Source organism: Elephas maximus, chromosome 27 (genome assembly GCF_024166365.1).
Source record: "Elephas maximus indicus isolate mEleMax1 chromosome 27, mEleMax1 primary haplotype, whole genome shotgun sequence".
NCBI lineage: Eukaryota > Metazoa > Chordata > Mammalia > Proboscidea > Elephantidae > Elephas > Elephas maximus.
In genome coordinates this window covers 11,861,992-11,882,646 of record NC_064845.1, presented here as the reverse complement: position 1 = coordinate 11,882,646, position 20,655 = coordinate 11,861,992, and the positions used below count along the sequence as shown (strand labels likewise).

Below are 20,655 nucleotides of genomic sequence, written 5' to 3'. Positions count from 1 at the left end.
AAGACCTTCTTCCCTTTGTAACAATTTCTTATTTTTAATCCCAGGGAAGGATTCTAATTGGCTTGGCTTGGGTTAAATGTCCACCTCTGGATCTATCAACATGGATCAAGGAAGGACAGGCTGTTTAGAACAAGCAGTTCCCATAAGAACCACATGGTTACCTTGGAGAGAAGAGATGTTCTCTAAGAAAAGATGGTCTGTTCCCACAAGGAGAGAGAGGCACTGGGCAGTTAAGAGTAGAAGTTTCCATCAGGGGCTTTTTAGATTTTAGAGGCTGATACTTCCTGTTTGGATCCCATAGCCCTTTCGTGGTCACTGTGGAGGGTAAACTAGGCTAATTGCCAATTTGTATCTAAAGTAAGAAGGCTGAGTGTGTTCTTTGATCTTGAGCTTAATTTTATTTCTCACATGCGCTGCCCTGGTAAGTCTACTTATTATCACTTTCTCTATTTTGCCCTACATTCTACATGGTCTCTGTTATATTTCTATTGAAAATCTTATTCACACGTCTGTGTGGCTGTCTTGACTGCAGAAATTTTTATTCCTACTGCTTTCCTGTCTTTGCTTTATTTCAAAACCATTGATTCAATCATCAGATCAGAGACACACACACACACACACACACATGCATGCATCTTGCAAAAAAAAAAGTATCTTGAGTGACAGGAAGAAAAAGCCCAAAGCCTTTAGCATAATGTGGAAATCAAGGCCCAAAACAACGTTCAGGACAATAAGACTCAACCAACAGAAGGGAACATGGGGAGAGAAAAGTGTGGGGTGTGTGATGGTTGGGAATGGTGATGGTGAAAGGGAAATAAATCTTTAATTTCCAGAAAGGAGAATAAATAGGAAATGCCTAAAACGGAAAACTCAAGAAGTAGGACTATAAGTACGTTATTTAAAGATCTGAAGGAAAATACCAAAAGAAACAGCAAAAAGAGGTGAAAATTTTTGCTTCTATGGAGTGGAAAGTAGTGGGGAAAGGAAATAGACCCAGGAGGCTGATAATCTTCATAATAATCTTTGTTGACCAATAATGTGCCTGATAACTTGATTAAAATAAAGTAAAAAAAAAAAACAAGCACTAAATCTGAGCCAGTGGTCTTGGATTCTGGCCTGGTTTAGTTAGATAGTTCAGTTTTTATGTTTATGTCTCTCTTGAGTAAACCAAAACCAAACCCAGTGCCACTGAGTCGATTCCTACTCATAGTGACCCTACAGGACAGGGTAGAACTGCCCCATAGATTTTCCAAGGAGTGCCTGGCAGATTCGAACTGCCAACCCTTTGGTTAGCAGCTATAACACTTAACTACTATGCCATCAGGATTCCCTCTCTTGAGTAGGGTCCTGTTTATCTGTCCTTCTCTTGGTTTAATCCCTAGTTTTGATGCCACCCCCTCTAATTACTTCCTCACAAAGAAGTACACAGGAGATAAATTTTTTAAGACCTTGCATATCTAAACTTGCCTTTCATCTACCCAGAGATTTAATTAATAGTTTGTCTTGGCTAAATTGGTAGCCATTTTTGTTTAGAATTTTAAAGATATTTCTCCATTGTCTTTTAGTTTTCACTGTTTTATTGAGAAATCTGAAGCCATTCTGACTCTTGATCCTTTGTTAAAAAAAAAAAAAAAGTTCTTTTCTGAAAGCTCTTAGAATTTTCTCCTTGACCCCAGAGTTCAATGTTCAGTGATGGGCCTTGGTGAGGGTCTATTTTCATCTATCGTGGTGAGCCTCAATGAGCCTTTTTTAATTCTGGGAAATTTTCTTTAATTATTTCACTGATTATTTTCTCTGTTCTTTCTAGAATTTCTCTTATTTGGATGTTGAGCCTTCTGGACACTCTAATTTGAAATATTTCCTCTCTTATTTTTCATCTCTTGTTTATTTTTGCTTTACTTTCTGAGAGATTTCCTCAAAATTATCTATCAGCACATCTATTAAGATGTTCATTTCTGCTTTCGGATTTTTATTTTCCAAAACTTTTTCTTGTTCTCTCTGTCTCTCTTTTTATAGTATCCTGTTTATTTCATTCATGCACTATCTTTTCTTTCCAAAAAAACCCACTGCCATCGAGTTGATTGCGACTCATAGCAATCCTACAGGACTGAGTAGAACTGCCCCATAGAGTTTCCAAGGAGCACCTGGTGGATTCAAACTGCTGACCTTTTGGTTATCAGCCGTAGCACTTAACCATTACCCCACCAGGGTTTCCATCTTATCTCTTAGAGAATATTAATATCAAAAAAAAATTGTCATCTCCTTACTTAGACTTCTATCTTTCAGGCTGTAGTGTTCTGAAGATGTCTGCTGACCCTTGGCTGTGCCTCATATTTAAGAATCCAGCTTTGTTGGGTCAATTAAGTCAGTCAATACTTGTTCTGCTTTCCAGCTTCTAAAATTTTATTGCAGTCAGAAAAAGAGATTATCTCAAAAAGAGAATTCTGTCAAGAAGAGAAGAGATTTGTTTCCATTCTTCTTCTCCTTGTTGGTATACGCTATTTAGAGCCGAGGCTGAGAAGCAGTGTGGTTGGAGGACCAGGAAGGAGGATCGCTCATTGTCCAAAACAATTTGTCTCTGCCCTCAAATCTGCAAACCCCACTGGTCCCTGTACGCCATCTTCCCATTCCTTCCTTAGAGGATATCTTTGTCGTTAGCTGCCTTCAAGTTGGCTCCCGATGCTTGGCGACCCCACACACAACAGAATAAAATGCTGCCTGGTCTTTCACCATCGCCATGATCATTTGCAGGTGGGACCATTGTGATCCATAAGGTTTTCATTGGCTGATTTTCAGAAGTAGATTGCCCTTCCTTTCTTCCTAGTCTGTCTTAGTCTAGAAGCTCTGCTGAAACCTGTTCAACATCATAGCAACAGACAACCCTCCACAGACAGATGATCGGTGACTGTGCTTGAGGTGCCTCGGCCAGGAATTGAACCCAGGTCTTCTGCACAAAAGGCGAGAATTCTACCACTGAACCACCAAGGCCCTCAGAAGACAGCTTAGCCCCTATCTATTGCAAGCTCCTAGGGATATCACTCTTCCTCCTTTCTCTTCTTTCCCTAAGCAGCTTATCAAAGCAGCCCTCTCATCCACATCCAGGTCCTTCTCTAAAAGCAGTTTTGGGAAATGGTGTTTTCGCCATCTCATTACATTTCTAGAACCGAAACCAAACTCGTCACCATCGAGTCAATTCTGACTCATAGCAACCCTATAGGACAGAGTAGAACTGCCCCATAGGGTTTCCAAGGAGCAGCTGGTGGATTCGAACCGCTGACCTCTTGGTTAGTACCGAGCTCTTAACCACTGTGCCACCAGGGCTCCATTGCATTTTTAGCAATGTTAAAAAAACAAACAAACAAGAACAATTGCTTCAAGTTGATTCCGACATGGCAAACCCATGTGTGCAGAGTAGAATTGCACTCCATATGGCTTTCGATGGCTGTGACCTTAAATGTAGCTACCCAGGTGACCCAGTCTGTTTCTGGCTCTGCCCCCTTTCTACCCAGCTCAGCCTCAGTTTTCTCCTCTGTAAAATGGGGTAGCACCACCTCCTCCCACTGCATCACTGTGAGAAGGACGTTAAATGAGATCAACTGGAAAGCCCGTGGTAAGAGCCCAATGCAGCTCTGAAAACAAGAAACAATGGAGGCAGCTTCTTCCAAGGCCTCCTTTACCAGGGGCCCTTGGTGAGGGTTTGCACGTTTTCTCCTCAGGGCTACAGTTTTTTCACAAAAGTGAAAGTAACTTTAAACTCCCTGAGATCAAAACATAAAGTAAAAAAAAAAAAAAAAACAATAACTAAATTCTCACCTCAGCAAACATTGCATTGTAAAACCAAAGAGGGAAGAGAAGATATTAATCTCTTTAGACATGCGTGCAGGCAACAGGGTAAGTAAGCAGCCATAATTCTCTCCACAAACCTGGGGAAGGTGTGAGACACTGTGGAGTCTGCCGCTTTCTTCAGACCCAGGGAATGTCTGCTTGACACCTCTCTTTCTGCCTCCCCCTCCACCCCACTTCCTTCTATTTTTGTAACTTAGAGAAGAACAGGAAGGGGGTATATTTTTAAAATGTTTTTAAGTACCCAGGGCCTGCCGGCATTCTAGAAGCTGAGATGGCTTTGAACTTGCCACAGAATGTGACTCTGGCTCAGGGCAAGGGCTTCAGGGTCTCTAACTCCTCAGAGGAGGAGCTGGCTCTAGCCAGATTGGGGGAAGTTTGCCATCTCTCCTCACATGGAGGACAGAGCCCGTGTTCACACTGCATCTGGAATTCTAAGCCAACGTTAAAACCACACATAAAGAAAGACACCTAAAGATTCTTGTGTTTAATCAGTGAAGGGGGAGCAGCAAAGTGCAGGCCTGAGAAGGCACCCCGTGACCCTGTCTGCCACAACAACCTGTGTCTCCTGGAAGAGGCCTCTGCCACTTATTCCTGTGGGGGACACACTGATTTGGTGCTGACAAACTGATGACCAGGACTGCTGAGACCTCGCTATTGCTCTGTGGTCATAAATGTATATAATGTAGAATGGACCCCTCTGTGCAAATAAAAAAAAATAGTAAGTACGTATTGGTTTCCAAATCAAGTCTATCTTCCTTCAAGGTAGCCACTGTTTTTTTTTTGTTTTTCCTAGCAACCACTTCCAACCTATTCTCTATTTCCTGTTCCTCACTTAGCTTCCAGTCCTATTTTTCCCTTTCCTCAGATTTGTTAAACTCCAGGCTGTTGTTAGCTGTTGTGGAGTTGGCCCCAGGTTCACGGCAAGCCCATGGACAATGGTATAAAACGCTGCTTGGTCCCACACCATCCCCATAATCAATTACAGATCCAACCGTCGTGATCCACAGGGTTTCCACTGGCTGATTTTTGGAAGTAGATTGCCAGGCCTTTCTTCCTAGTCCGTCTTAGTCTGGAAGCTCCTCTGAAATCTGTTCAGCATCATAGCAACACACAGGCCTCCACTGACTGAAGGGTGGTGGCTATGCGTGAGGTGCAATGGCCAGGAATCAATCCCAGGTCCTCCCATGAAAGGCGAGAATCCTACCGCTGAATCACCACTGCCTTCGTATTCCAGATCTGATTACCATACATACTTAGAGAATAAAAATACAGTTAAGCTTGAATTTCAGATAAACAACGAATCATTTTTTAGTATAAATACATCCAATGCAATACTTGGGACATCTTTACACTAAAAAATGATTCATTATTTATCTGAAATTTAAATTTAGCGGGGAATTCTGTATTTTATTGGCAATGCTGTATTTTATCGGCAATATGTTCCAGAGGGGGGCTGTCTTTACGCCAAGAGTGGTCACAAAGGTTTGTAGGCAAGTTAGCTCCAGTGTTACAACGTCCTCCAGTGAAATCAGATTGAACTAAGGAGCTGAGATGGTATCAGTTTGCTGACTAATAACTGGCTGAGTAAAGCTATTTGAAGTTTGCTTCTTCTCCGGGGGAATAAGTAGCCAATTGGAATAATAGCCTTACAGCAAACCATCAGAGCTTCCTACAAAGCTATATGGGTCGTGAAGCTGGCCTTCGAGGTCTGCAGCATCCGATTCCTAGCGCGTGGGTTGGCGAACAGACAAAGGATTAATATTTTTGAGAACGTTCTTTCAAACTGGCAAAATTTCAACTTTAGCGGACAAGTATTTCTTGAGTAAGTATTAAGTATATAAGTCATGAGTCAGATACCTCTAGAGTTACAAAGCTTTAAGGACATGTCTCCCACCTTCACGCCATTCCAATACATTTTGGAGCACATACAAAAAGGTGACTAACACTCAAAAGTCGTGTACTTGTTAGACAAGCAGTATAAATGCTATACATTATAGAAGAACTCTGTTCCCTATAATATCTGACCTATTTTATTCTTTTGGAAAGGTTTTTAAAAGTTCACAGACTTATATAACCAATACCGGCATACCCCAATCACTTCCTGATTTAACAAGTCTTAAACTTTTGTCTTTTCTGCCTTATAGATGAGAGAATTTTACATATTTTCTCCTACACGTTCTAGCGTCTTTGAAACTGGGTGCAGTTTAAGTTAATGGTGATGGTGATTTCTTTCTGAGTGATCCATAAAATAATAATAGCTTTTATAGCTGCTGGACTTCGGGTGGTGCACTGGTTAAGAGCTTGGCTGCTAACCAAAAGGTCGGCAGTTTGAATCCATCAGCCGCTCCTTGGAAACTCAATGGGACACTTCTACTCTGTCCTGTAGGGTTGCTATGAGTCAGAATTGACTGGGCAGCAATTTTTTTTTCAAAAATAACTGTTGGCATCTTAGATTTGATAAAATACATGTTTCTTTACAATTAAAATAATATAACATTACAGATAAAGTTAGGACCTTTGTTTTTTCCCCTTTCTCCTATCCTCCCCATTGGTTTCATTTTTCTTCACTCCCCAGAGGTAAGGACTATCTTAAGTTTGGTATGTCTCTTAAATATATATATATATTTCCCCTTAACATATATATTCTGGATGTATCATTTTGTGTCTTTTATTCTTTTACTTACAATTTTGTTTTTAAAAAATCTGTGTTGGTTTATATACCAACCAGTTGCCGTCAAGTCAATTCCGACTTACGGTGACACCGCAGAGCAGAACTTGCTCTATAGGGTTTTCGGTGACTGATTTTTTGGAAGTAGATTGTCAGGCCTTTCTTCTGAGGTGCCTCTGGGTAGATTCGAACCTCTAACCTTTGGGTTGTTAACTGTTTGCACACCCGGATGTTCCTGGTGGTTTATGTAGAGATATTTAAATTATTTTATTTGCTACATAGTATTCCATTATATGAATATACTATAATTAATTTATCCATTCCTCTATTCATAGACATCTAAACTGTTTGGCTTATTTTTGCAGTTTTGTACTTTTATAAGCAAGAGCTCTTTAATGGGAGTTTGAGACGTTAGGGTGTTGTAAATTTTCAACTTTACTAGATTTACTTTTAATTAAACCTGTATTTAGTAGTGCTAATGGTCTTATTGAGGAGCCCTGGTGGCACAGTGGTTAAAGTGCTCAGCTGCTAACAAAAAGGTCAGTGGTTTGAACCAACCAGCTGCTCCATGGGAGAAAGATGTGGCAGTCTGCTTCCGTAAAGATTTATCTGTGGGGCAGTTCTACTCTGTCTTATAAGGTTGCTATGAGTCGATATCGACTCGATGGCAGTGGTTTTTGGTTAGTCTTACTGAGTTAAATCTGTATTTGTTATTGTGTGAGGTTTTGTTTTTCTCAAAGGAAAGCCCTTTCTGTTTTGCCTTTCACCCACTTCTTTACCAGAAATAATAATAGTGTAGTGATAAAGTCACTTCTGTAAATGTCACCTTTGAAACTTCTGTGATGGTTTGTGGGGCCACTGGTCAACTGAACCACCTACACTTCCTAAATATCGCCGTGTTTCCAAAGACTTCCTGTGCTTGAAAGTCCACACACGGTCCTCTCAATCTCATTTGTTAATCATCTGGGGTTGAAGAGATAAAATATCATTGGTGTACATTTAAAAGGCATGCCAGTAATACGTGCCAAGGGCCTGAAAGTGGGCATCCCCGTTTGGTCCAGTAGTGCCACATCTAGCAATTTACTGTAAGGAAGTAATTTAAGATGTGCACAAAAATGATGTGACAAGAGATAACTGCAGATATGTTTATAATAGTAAAATTTAGAAACACCCTTAGAATTCTACAACAGAAGGTCATATAAATAAATTAGGGTAGATTTCTACCATATAGTCCCAGAAAATGTTAAATGAAGAAATGGAGTAAAAGATAGCTTGAAGAATACGACTTCTTTTAAAAATATATATATATTCATGGAAAACAAGCGGGAAGGTTATAGCCAAAGATTTAACAGTGGCTGTTTCTGAGGTGGGAAAACTCTGGTGGCATAGTGGTTAAGTGCTACTGCTGCTAACCAAAAGGTCGGCAGTTTGAATCCACCATGTGCTCCTTGGAAGTTCTATGGGGCAGTTCTACTCTGTCCTATAGGGTCGCTACAAGTCGGAATCGACTCGACGGCAACAGGTTTGGTTTTGGGGTTTATTTCTGAGATATGGAATTATAGGTGGGCTCTATTTTCTTTTTTTTTCATCTATACTTCTAATTTTTATGCAATGAACATATATTAGATTTGTAACAAAAATGATTAAAGAGAAGCATGCCAGGATTTTGCTTGTCTGGGTCATGGTTATGTACTGAGGATGAACACTTGAAGATGGGTCAACTGGTAAGAAAATTATGTAGGAGCCAGATAAAATGGCAGAATGCATTTTATAAAAGGCAGTATCTGAAAGAGATTATTGAATGTCTCTTATTCATTTTTTTCAGCCTTGTTCTCCAGACTTTTTTAAAAGAATCTAAGCCCCAAAATTCAGAGATGACTGGTGTTTTACAACAAACAATTCAGCTTTCCTTTTGTTGTTACTCTGTACTTATTCCATTAATATAGGAACAGATTTTGTGCTCCTACTAAAGCCCTGAGAAATAGATTTGACAGCCTTCCCTGATAATAAATTTAAGAAAACTATCGAATGCTTCTTTTGCTGTCGTTGTTAGCTGCTGTCAAGTTGGCAATCCATGTGACAGAGTAGAACTGCTTCATAGGGCTTTCTTTACAGAAGGACTTTACTAGGCCTCGCTTCTTGGAGCTGCTAGGTGTGTTTGAACCTATCCAATTACCCTTTCCTTTTTTAAAATTTAAATTTAATTTAATTTTAATATCCTCTAGGGTAAAGAGAGCCAAAGAACAGCCTTGAGTATACCCCATCTGAATTTAGAGGCCATTTCAAGAATAGATTTGATGCACAGAACACTAATGATCAAAGACCAGACAAGTTGTGGGATGACATCAAGGACATCATACATGAAGAAAGAGGAAGGCCATTAAAAAGACAGAAAGAAAGAAAAGACCAAAATAGATGTCAGAAAACACTCTGAAACTTACTCTTGAATGTAGAGTACCTAAAGGAAACGTAAGAAATGATCACGTAAAAGAGCTGAACAGAAGATTTCAAAGGGCAGCTCGAAAAGACAAAGTATTACAATGAAATGTGCAAAGACCTGGAGTTAGAAAACCAAAAGGGAAGAACACACTCAGCATTTCTCAAGCTGAAAGAGCTGAAGAAAAAATTCAAGCCTGGAGTTGAGATACTGAAGGAGTCTATGGGCAAAATATTGAACGACATAGGAAGCATGAAGAAAAAATGAAAGGAATACACAGAGTCACTGTACCAAAAAGAATTGGTTGATGTTCAGCCATTTCAGGAAGTAGCATATGATGAAGAACCAATGATACTGAAGCAGGAAGACCAAACTGCATTGAAGGCATTGGAGAAAAAGAAGGCTCCATGAATTGATGAAATACCAGTTGCGATGTTTCAACAAACGTATGCAAAGCTGGAAGCACTCACTCATCTATGCCAAGAAATTTGGAAGACAGCTACCTAGCCAACTGACAGGAAGAGGTCCATATCTGTGCCCATCTCAAAGAAAAGCGATCCAACAAAATGTGGAAATTATCGAACAATATCATTAATATCACATGCAAGTAAAATTTTGCGGAGGATAACTCAAAAATGGTTGTAGCAGTACATCACCTGGGAACTGCCAGAAATTCCATCTGGATTCAGAAGAGGACATGGAATGAGGGATATCATTGCTGATGTCAGATGGATCTTGGCGGAAAGCAGAGACTACCAGAATGATGTTTACCTGTGTTTTATTGACTATGCTAAGCACTCAACTGTGTGGATCATAACAAATTATGGCTAACACTAAGAAGAATGGGAATTCCACAACACTTAATTGTGCTCATGAGGAACCTGTAAGTAGATCAAGAGGCAGTCATTCAAACAGAACAAGGAGATGATGGGTGGTTTAAAGTCAGAAAAGGTGTGCATCAGGGTTGTATCATTTCACGGTACTTATTCAGTCTTTATAATGAGCAAATAATCTGAGAAGCCAGACTATACGAGGAAGAACGTGGCATCAGGATTGGAGGAAAACTCATTAACAACTTGCAATATGCAGATGACACAACCTTGCTTGCTGAAAGTGAAGAGGGCTTGAAGCACTTACTGATGAAGATCAAACACTACAGCCTTCAGCATAGACTGTACCTGAACATAAAGAAAATAAAAATCCTCACAACTGGGCCAATAAGCAACATCATGATAAACATAAAAAAAATGATTGAAGTTGTCAAGGATTTCATTTTACTTGGCTCCACAGTCAATGCTCATGGAAGCAACAGTCAAGAAATCAGATGATGTACTGCATTGGGCAAATCTGCTGCCAAAGACATCTTTAAAGTGCTAAAAAGCAAAGATGTCACTTTGAGGACTATGGTGTGCCTGACCAAGCCATGATATTTTCAATCACCTCATATGCACGTGAAAGCTGGACAATGAATAAAGAAGAATTGATACCTTTGAATTACGATGTTGGGGGAGAATATTGAGTATACCATGGACTGCCGGAAAAACAAACAAATTTGTCTTGGAAGAAGTGCGGCCAGAATGCTCCTTAGAAGCAAGGATAGCAACCCTTCATCTTAGGTACTTTGGACATGTTATCAGGAGGGACCATTTTTCCCTGGAGAAGGATATCATGGTTGGTAAAGTAGAGGGTCATCAAAAGAGAGGAAGACCCTCAACGAGATGGATTGACACAATGGCTGCAACGATGGGTTCAAACATAGCAACGATTGTGGGGATGGCACAGGACTGGGCAGTGTTACGTTCTGCTGTACATAGTGTCACCATTAGTCAGAACTTACTCAAAGGCACCTGAAAACAAAATGAATAAGTCTTTTTGATGCTGTAGTAGCCTATTCTTGAATCTTCATTATGGCAAAAAAAAAAAAAAAAAAAAAAAAAATCACTTGGTTAAGGCAAGAAGCCTTTCTACTATGAGGTTCCGTTGGGTTTCAAAATTGTCCAAATTACACTGTAAATAAAGTAAGTGTGGTTACTTGTGGGTGAACTCCTTACCAGCTGAAGACACTCAAATTTAAATAACCTAAAATTCAACGGCAATGGGTTCTTCTTTTTTTTTTTTTTTCCTTAGGGCATTATTATAGTAAACTAACCATGACTATTAAAAATGATAAGATCTAATGTTGTTTGGTTTGTGGCATGTGAAAAAAGGCACATGTACCCATTGATGATGGCACTGAAAAGTGGCTCTCTGCTTACAAAAAGAAGTCTAATAACATGTAAGAAATATCAAAAAGGAATGTTTTGTACAAACAAGTGATTGGTACAAAAACGTCTCTTTCCTAAAGAGCATTTGCTTACTATCCTTCCATCATGTAACGTCAGAGCAACTTCAGCACAAAATAGAGTTGCAGGTTCCTTCTAATTTTGTACCACTGATTCAAGGGCCTATACAATTATAGATGTTTAGAGAGGCAGGGAGCATAAAAATGTAACTGGATGGCCCTGGAGAGTTTATAAGATTTTCCTAAGTCCCCCAACTAATAACTGGAGAAGCCAGGTTTGCTGTTGATGGCTTTGTAATGAGTTATGCGTTTCTCATGCTCTCAATAATAAGGCAGCTCCCAACAAAAGAGATGAAAGGCCAATAGGAGTTGTTGGCCAAGGCAGAAGTGGCAAGTCATGCCGGGAAGGACCTTAGGGCGTTCATTTAATGCCCCAATTAAAAGAAAAAATATGATTTTATTTTGAGTTGTTGTTGACGATATACCAGTTCAACAGTTTCTACATGTACAATTCAGTGATACTGATTATATTCCTCAAGTGGCGCAACCATTCTCACCTCCTTTTCCTAGTTGTTCCTCCCTCATTAACATAAACTCACTGCCCCCTAAGGTTCCTATCTAATCTTTCCAGTTGCTGTAGCCCGTTTGATCCCACAGAGTTCTTTAAGAGCGCGATGCTCAAGGCCAACATTCTTTACTAGTTAAGCTAAACTATTATTTGGTTGTAAGAAGACTTCAGGGAATATTTCTGGTTTAAGGATTATCTCAGGGTAATGTCCCAATTTTAAAGAGGAAGAAAATGAGGCTCAGAGAGATGAAGTGATCTGGTCCAAGGTCAAGAGAGCTGCTTAACTGGCTACACGGATGAGAGAGAGCAGTGTGGGGAATGGGTTGCCCTATGAATTGGGCCTGGCTTTTTTTCTTTTGGGAAGAGAGGCCTAAAGGACTGGTCAGCAGTATACCGGTGCTGCTCCTCATTCCAGCAGACAATGGCTCTGGAAGCGGTGTGAATTGCACCCCACCCCCACAATCAACCTCAAAGAGGTGCCAATTTCACAGTCAAACTGAGGACCGTTTAAATTCAGGCAGTGTCGGAAAACACGCATTTATCTGGAACCAAAAGAACAATTTGTCTCTTTTCTTTTGCATTGTCTGCCTTGTTAATTTCCCAGAATAAAACATCTTCAAACAGACTTGCCCTGCTCCTAGAATGGCTCCCATCCCAGCCTGGGCAAGCGGGACCTCGAAATGAGAACAGGCTCTCCCACATCCTTTGGTGAAGACTGCAGGAAGAACGGATAATTGCCTCTAAAAAGAAAACCAAACCAAACCCAGTGCCATCGAGTTGATTCTGACTCATAGCGACCCTATAGGACAGGGTAGAACTGCCCCATAGAGTTTCCAAGGAGAGCCTGGCAGATTCGAACTGCCGACCCTTTGGTTAGCAGCCACAGCATTTCACCACTATGCCACCAGGGTTTCCAGTTGCCTCTAAGGAGGGCCATTTTCTGGAGATTGAGCTAACGCAGCACACAGTTGTTCTTCCGAGTGGCCTCTTTTATTATGAAGCCCTGGTGGCTCAGTGGTTAAAAGCCTGGTTGCTAACCAAAAGGTTGACAGTTCAAATCTACCAGCCATTCCTTGGAAACCCTATGGGGCAGTTCTACTCTGTCCTATAGAGTCGCTGTGAGTTTGAATTGACTTGATGGCAACAGGTTTTTTTTTTTTTTTAGTGACATTATGATATCTTTCTAGGATCCATCACACGTATTCGAGTGTGAACACCTTTCTTCTCCAACCACTGATTTTGTTTATTACCACACGCTTATGGTTTGGGGTGATTACTTCACCTATCTTTTCTTCACCTCACACATGGTTTCTCAACCTCAGGCACTATTGACATTTTGAACTGGATAATTCTTTGTTGTGAGCGGTGTCCTGTGCGTCACAGGATGTCGAACGGTATCCTTGGCCTCTACCTACTAGATGCCAATGGCCCTCCCCACCCCCAATTCCTAACAACTGAAAATGTCTCTGGACATCATCAGAGGTCCCTAGTTGAAAACCTCCGATCTAGTCCCAGCAAGCATGTCACCAACTACGTTGTGCTGTTCTTATCCCAAAAGGAACCCAGAAGCCTTTCCCAGAGCTGGGCCCAAGCCCCGTGGTTATGGCTTCCTGATCTTCTTGGTATTAGTCTACTGCACCACCCACTGCATTGAAATGAAAATCAACACCCAAGAATGTTAGTTTACTTGGGAAATCCTGGGGGTATGAACAAAATTCTTCATCCCACTCTATCTTGACTACTCCTTCCATTTGTATTTCATCGGCACCAACCTATGTTCTCTAGGCCTAAGCATAGTACCCTTTTTTTAAGCATCCTGTATAATAGTATAATAGTAATAGTATAATAGTAATCCCTACCATGTATGGAGATCTACTAACATGCACCTCAGATTGTCACTACAAGCCAGAGAGCTAGGTAAAGTTGTTCTCATGTCGCCGGAATGTAAATCCATAGGGCAGGTACCATACTGTCTAGCGTACCAACATACTCCTGTGGCTTTGCACAGTGAACAGCACGCAGCACAGCGCCCGATGAATATTCTTTAAATGAATCAGTAATTGAATACATTTTACTGATGAAGAGCTTTGACTCCCCTCTTTCATAACCCAAACTCAAACCTTCAGCAAATCCTGTCTTCGCTACTTTCCAAGTATATCTAGACTGCATCCGCTTCTCACCGTCTCTACTGAGATCACCGTGGTCTGAGCCATTGCTGTCTGTCACCTGGATAACTGCAGGAGCCGCCTAATGGGTCTCCATAACTGCCATCATCCTACTGTAGTTTGTTCTCAGCCCAGAGACTAGGAAACCCTTTTAGACATAAGACAGATCAGGGAACTCAACGCCTTCCGATGGCTTCCATATCACTCAGTAAAAGCTCCTTCAGTGGCCTACAAAGTCCTACAGGATGAGTCCCCTGTCATTGCTCTGATTTCATTTCCTGCTACCCTCCCCTCGCTCACTCTTTTCCAGTCACCTGGCCTTCTTGCTGCTCCCAGGACATGCCAAGCACACTCTCACTTCACACCTCTACCGCAGCTGTTCCTTCTGCCAGCCACACTTTTCCCATAGATCTTGGCTAAACCTTCTCCCTCCTTCAAATCATTGTTCAAATACCACCTGATCAACGAAGCCCTCCCTGGCCACTCTGCCTAAAGGTACAAGACTCCTCCAGCCCTTTGGGCTCCCTTTGTTGCTTTATTCCACCCCCCCGCCCCGCCCCATGGCACTTATTCTCACCACCTTCTAATAACCCAGAAGGTAAGCTCCAAGAAGGAAGGTTTTCGTTTGTTTTATTTGCTATTAAATCTCCAGCATCCAGCATGTAGTAGGTACTCAAATACTCATTAATTGTTGAATGAATGAATGAGGACATAGATGTTAAATGGCTGAAAAAAAAAAAAATTAGGATACAAATCAAGGCTGCCAGCTTCAAAGTTCTATTCTTCCAGTGGCTCCCAAACTGGGCTGTGTGTTAGAATCGTCTGGAGGTACTAGTCTCAATGCAGATTCCTGGCCCCTAGGCTGGGAACCTAAGGAATCAAAATATGGAGGAGGAGGACTCGGGAGACTATAAAGCTCCCCAGAAATTCCTATCAGTTAGTCTGCTGGCTCAGCAGGTCTGTAAATGGGAAGTGTTGCATCAGTGGCACTTAAGGTGTGATCTGGGGCCACCTGCATCAGACCCAGGTAGTTCAAAGTCTGGGATGTGAAGCCAGCCTCTCTAGCTGTGGACCTTGACTCCACTGCCCACTAGCCCTGTGACCGCTTTTTTCTTCTTTCCTTGTCCTAATAAGAAACTGTGAGGAAAGGATTTCCATCTAGAACTACATTCAATTTTCTCACAATAGAATCTTCTGTCTGTAATTTTGTAACCGTGTGACCTTGGTCAAATTGCCTATCTATCAGTTTCCTCATCTGTAAATTGGAAACAAAGCACTGATCCCTATCTTGTAGGATCACTGCGAAGATTAAATGGATTCTTGAGTATGAGATTACCAGAACAGTGCCTGGCATATAGCAGACCTTCAATAAATGTTAACTACTGTACTGTTGGAGTCCCTGAGTAGTGCAAACAGTTAACATGCTCGGCTGCTAACTCAGAGGTTCTAGTCTGCCCAGAGGCACCTCAGAAGAAAGGCCTGGCAATCTGCTCCCAAAAAATCAGCCACAGAAAATCCTATACAGCACAATTCTACTCTGGCATGAGGTCGCCATGACTCTGAACTGACTTGACAGTAACTAGTTATTATTGCTAACAACCCCAATTTCTAGGCTCCAGCCCAGACACATGAAATTAGAATCTCCGCAGGGAGGGTCTTCGAGCGCTTTAAACAAGCATCCCTGACGGTTCTGCTGCACACAGAGGTCTGAGCAGCTCTGCTCCATGAAAAACAGGAGTCCTTCTTCTATAGCACTTCCCCACAGCCGAAAAGCTTAATGCTCAATAAATAATAAATGGAAGTGACAATGACCCGGCCTCTTAAGGAACACAGGGGACTCCTGGCCTGGCTGGTAATAAAGCATACAATTTTGGAGTTGCAGAGTAAGCTCCAAGATGGTCCAGCCCAAACCTTCCATTTTATAACTAATGAAGCAGGCTTCCAAAGTGATTTTGCAACCCATGTGTTCATACTCCGAAGATGAATGTATCGGGAGTCCTCTAAAGCCTCAGGAAGCTATTGTGTAATATTGTGGTCCTCAGACCACACCAGCAGCATTAGCAGCCCCAGGAAGCAAGCTTATTAGAAATGTAGAATCTCAGGCCCCACCCCAGACGTACTGAGCCAGGAGCGCTGCTCCAGACCACTGGTTCTCACCCAAGTCTACACATTGGAATTACTTGGGAAGTTTTAAAAAAATACTGGTTCCTGGATCCCATTCCTGTAGTTGTTGTCGTTAGGTGCCATCAAGTAGAACTGCTCCATAGGGCTTCTAGCGAGTGGCTGCTGGATTTGAATTGCTGACCTTTTGGTTAGCAGCTGAGCTCTTAACCACTATGCCACCAGGGTTCCCCTGTCCCTAGAGATGCTGATTTAATTGGTCTGGGGTGAGAACTGGACACTGTGATTTTTAAAAGCTCCCCAGGTAATTTTAACGTACAGCAAAATATGAGAACCACATGTCAGTCACTCTAGATACCAATCACTTTCCAAGTGTTCTGAATTGGGGGAAACTGAGTCACCAAGCTAAGCTTGGAGTTGATGCTCCTGCTTCTAGTCCATGGAGAATGTCCATATCAGGGATGGTTTGCAATGACCCTTTAGAAAGAAAACTATAGCATTAGATTTACAAAAACATCATGTACATTTATACATAAATATGTATACACAAGTCACCTGATTTCTGGCTTTAAAAAAATTATTTAGTAATGAAATAGATAAGACAAAAAGATTTAAAAAAAAAAAATTGAGAAAAATAAAAGGCCTACCACCCCTCTCCTTCCACCCAATGGCAATAGCTTCATCTGGCAATGCAATTTTCGAATACTAAATGCATGTTTCCCCCTGCTGACTCTGCTCACATTGGTATTCACTTTCAGATCTACCCAAGTGGATGACTGCATTTAGTCCTGTGCTTTTTTTATTTTCCTCAATTAGATTGCTGCTTAGGATTTTTCCCTTTGTAAGTGTGTTTCATGAAGAGAATGCATAATTGTCTCTTGAATCCATCCCATTGACCGTCTGGCACTTCAGCTTCCTCTTCTGTGACCCAGAGATAACTTCTACCTTATCTCCCTCTTGGGGAAGATTACACGAGATAATGAAGGTAAAGAGGCTTTGAAAAAGGATAAGGAGCTTAAGACCAGTAGGAGAGAGGAAGCCTCAGCACTCTAACTCCGTTTGTTGAGGGTCAAAGTGCCAGGCATTGGGTAGTTTACATATTTTGCCTCTGATGCACACAGAAACCATGCAAAGGAGTATTATCTCTGTTGAACAGATGGAAAAATTGAGGCTCAGAGAGATTCCATAACAAGCTCAAGGTCACACTATGGTAATAGAGAGAATCACTTTCCAACCTGGATTTTCCTGACCCTGAAGTCACTCCCCTAAACAGCTATTCAGAGGCACACATAAAATACTATAGACTTTAGAAAGTGCAGTATCATATGAAAGGTGCAGATGAAGGTCTCTGGGATTGTAGAAAGGAAAGGAATTATGTTGTAAATTGAAGTAACTCACACCTGAGAAAGTGTTTGGCTTATTTTGTTGGTAAATTCCAAATCAGAGTAGTAGCCTTGTCTGACTGGTTCTAGAAATTTAAGCCAGAATAGTTTGAAGAATCCGAGTCCACGGGTGGTGCAAACAGTTAAGCACTTGGCTACTAACTGGAAGGTTGGAGGTTTGAACCCACTCAGAGGTGCCTCAGAAAAAAAGGGCTGACTCTCTGCTTCCTCTACCCCGTCCTATAGAGTCGCTATGAGTCGGAATTGACTCAACAGCACTGGGCACTGGGTATCTGCTTCCAAAATGTCACTGTGAAAGCCTTATGGAGCAGTTTTAACTCTGCACACATGGAGTCACCATGAATTAGAATTGACTCAGTGGGAACTTTTTTTTTTTTTTTAGTTTGAAGAAATTATTAAATATCCACCAAAACTATAGAGTGAAAACTTAATTTACTTAACAAACTATATATGTCTTATCTGGACATACTTTCTGACCCTCAGATCCTACTTTACAGATAAAACCCAGTATCAGTCATTCATGTTTGTGAATGAGTTGACCCTTGTGTACTACTTCATCTTAGAATATCAGGATTTTAAGACAAATTATGGAATGGAAACTTTCTAAATACTTTAAAGGATTATCAGGTTTTAATCAGAAAGAAAAAAATACTGTTTCATTATAGAAAGTAGAGGAAGAGAAGGCAAAACATCAGGCTTAGGTCTGAGAATAAAAAAGAACTAAGATGGAGAGGGATGAGGGTATGTCCTCAAGAAGGTAGAGTTAATACTTCAAAGTTTTGACTAGAGTAAATGCTGAACCAAGAAACTAATCCCTGCTCTCACTTGAGTACTCTTCTTGTATTTTTCTAAAATGCAACTAAACAAGAGAATTTTATTGCAAAATTTATTTTGTGGGACCCAATTTTCAGCATACTAGGTTGTTAGATGATAGATCTTAGCCAAAAAAAAAAAAAAGCTCATCTTTTAAAAAAAATTTTTTAAAAATCATTCTTTTGCATAAGCAATACATTAACATAATTCAAAAGTCAAATAAGGAACAGCAATGAAAATGGTAGAGTAGGAAATTCTGGGAGTTCATTCTCCCCCCCTCCCCAGAAACACTGAAAAACCTGGCAAAAACTGCCAGAATCAACCTTACCAGAACTCTGGGAGATTGTAAGGGGTATATGGGAACAAAAAGGACACTTAACCAAGAGAGAGGCCGCTGAAACATAGCTGGAGACCTTTGTGGTGTTTCAACTTACCCTAGTCCCACCCCCTTCCCCTGGTGCAATGGAGGTCTTAAAGAGGACGGCCTGTGTTCCAGGTGTGGGTATTTGGTTCTAGGAAAAGCAGAGTAGACCTTGTTCCCCAGGAATTGGGTTTGTCTAATTTGATCTGACTGGGGTTTCCCCAAAGAATATAGCCTTTACAAAAAAAGTGTAGAAAAGTTACTGAACGACTACAACTGAGAGCAAAAAACCCGCTGCCATTGAGTCGATTCCAACTCATAGTGACCCTATAGGACAGAGTAGAACTGCCCCATAGAGTTTCCAAGGAACACCTGGCGGATTCAAACTGCCTACCCTTTGGTTAGCAGCCATAGCACTTAACCGCTACGCCACCAGAGTTTCCACAACTGAGAGCAAGCGACAATAAAAAATCCTGGGCCTGGAGAGAATCTGATTTCAGAGTTGTCATATCAAAATGGCCAGTTTTCAACAAAATATTTGAGGCATACAAAGAAACAACAAAGCGTGGCTCACTCAAAGGAAAAAAAGAAATGAACAGAAATTATCCTTGAGGAAGCACAGATATTGGACTTACTAGACAAAGAATTTAAATCAACTGTCCTAAGTATGTTCAAAGAGCAAAAAGGAAACCATGGACAAAGAATAACGGCAGAATACACATTCTTCTGAAGTGAACATGGAACATTCTCTAAGATAGACCATATGTTAGACCATAAAACAAGTGTCAATAAATTTAAAAAGATTGAAATCATCAAAGTCTCATCTCTTACCACAATAGAATGAAACTAGAAATCAATAGCAGAAAGTAAACTGGAAAATTTGCCAACATGTGGAGATTAAACGACATACTCCTAAACAATTAATAGGTCAAAAAAGAAACCACAAGGGAAATTAGAAAATACTTAGAAACAAATGAAAATAAAAACACAACATACCAAAATTTATGGAACACAGCAAAAGTCGTTCTTAGAGGGAAATTCATAGCTTTAAGTGCCTGTATAAAAAGAAAGAAAGCTCTCAAATCAATAAGCTAACTTTATACCTTACAGAACTACAAAAAGAAGAGCAAACTAAACCAAAGCTATCAGAAGGAAGGGAAAAGTAAACTGCAAAGATAAACAAAATAGAGAATGAAAAAACAAAAGAGAAAATCAACAAAATCAAACTTTGGTTCTTTAAACTGTTAACAAAGTTGACAGACTTAACTAGACTGACTAAGACAAAAATGAGCAAAGACTCAAATTACTAAAATCAGAAATAAAAGTGAGGGCATTTCAAGAGGCAAAAGAGCCACATAAGACAGAGACTCCATCAGCCTGAGACCAGAAGAACTAGATGGTGCCCGGATACCACTAATGACCGCCCTGACAGGGAACACAATGGAGAGTCCTTGATGGAGCATGAGAAAAGTGTGGTGCAGAACTCAAATTCATGTAAAAAGACCAGACTTAATGGTCTGACTAAGACTAGAGGATCTTCAGAAGACATGGCCCTCAAACTCTCTGTTAACCCAGAACTAAAACCATTCCTGAAGCCAACTCTTCAAAGATTAGATTCGACTATAAAACATAAAATAATACTCATGAAGAGTGTGCTTCTTAGTTCAAGCAGATACACGAGACTAACTGGGCAGCTCCTGTCTGGAGGCAGGATGAGAAGGCAGGGAAGGACAGGAGCTGGCTGGATGGACACAGGAAACTCAGGGTGGAAAGGGGAAGTCTGCTGTCACATTATAGGGATTGCTACTAGTGTCACATACAATATGTGTCTAAATTTTTGTATAAGAAATTAACTTGAGCTGTAAACTTTCACCTAAAGCACAATTTAAAAAAGAAAAAAAAGTGAGGGCATTACTACTGACCTTAGAGAAATAAACTCCCCAAAACCAAACCCATTCCTAGGGACCTTATATGACCAAGTAGAATTGCCCC

At 40.8% G+C, this 20,655-nt stretch overlaps 1 non-coding gene across 1 annotated transcript; it reads right to left on the bottom strand.

The window, feature by feature from the left end:
• Nucleotides 1-2,917: 2,917 nt before the first annotated feature.
• TRNAK-UUU (transfer RNA lysine (anticodon UUU)) lies at nt 2,918-2,988 on the bottom strand. Its single transcript has one exon. It is a non-coding gene; the product is annotated as a tRNA-Lys (tRNA).
• Between the last annotated feature and the right edge of the window lie 17,667 nt (nt 2,989-20,655).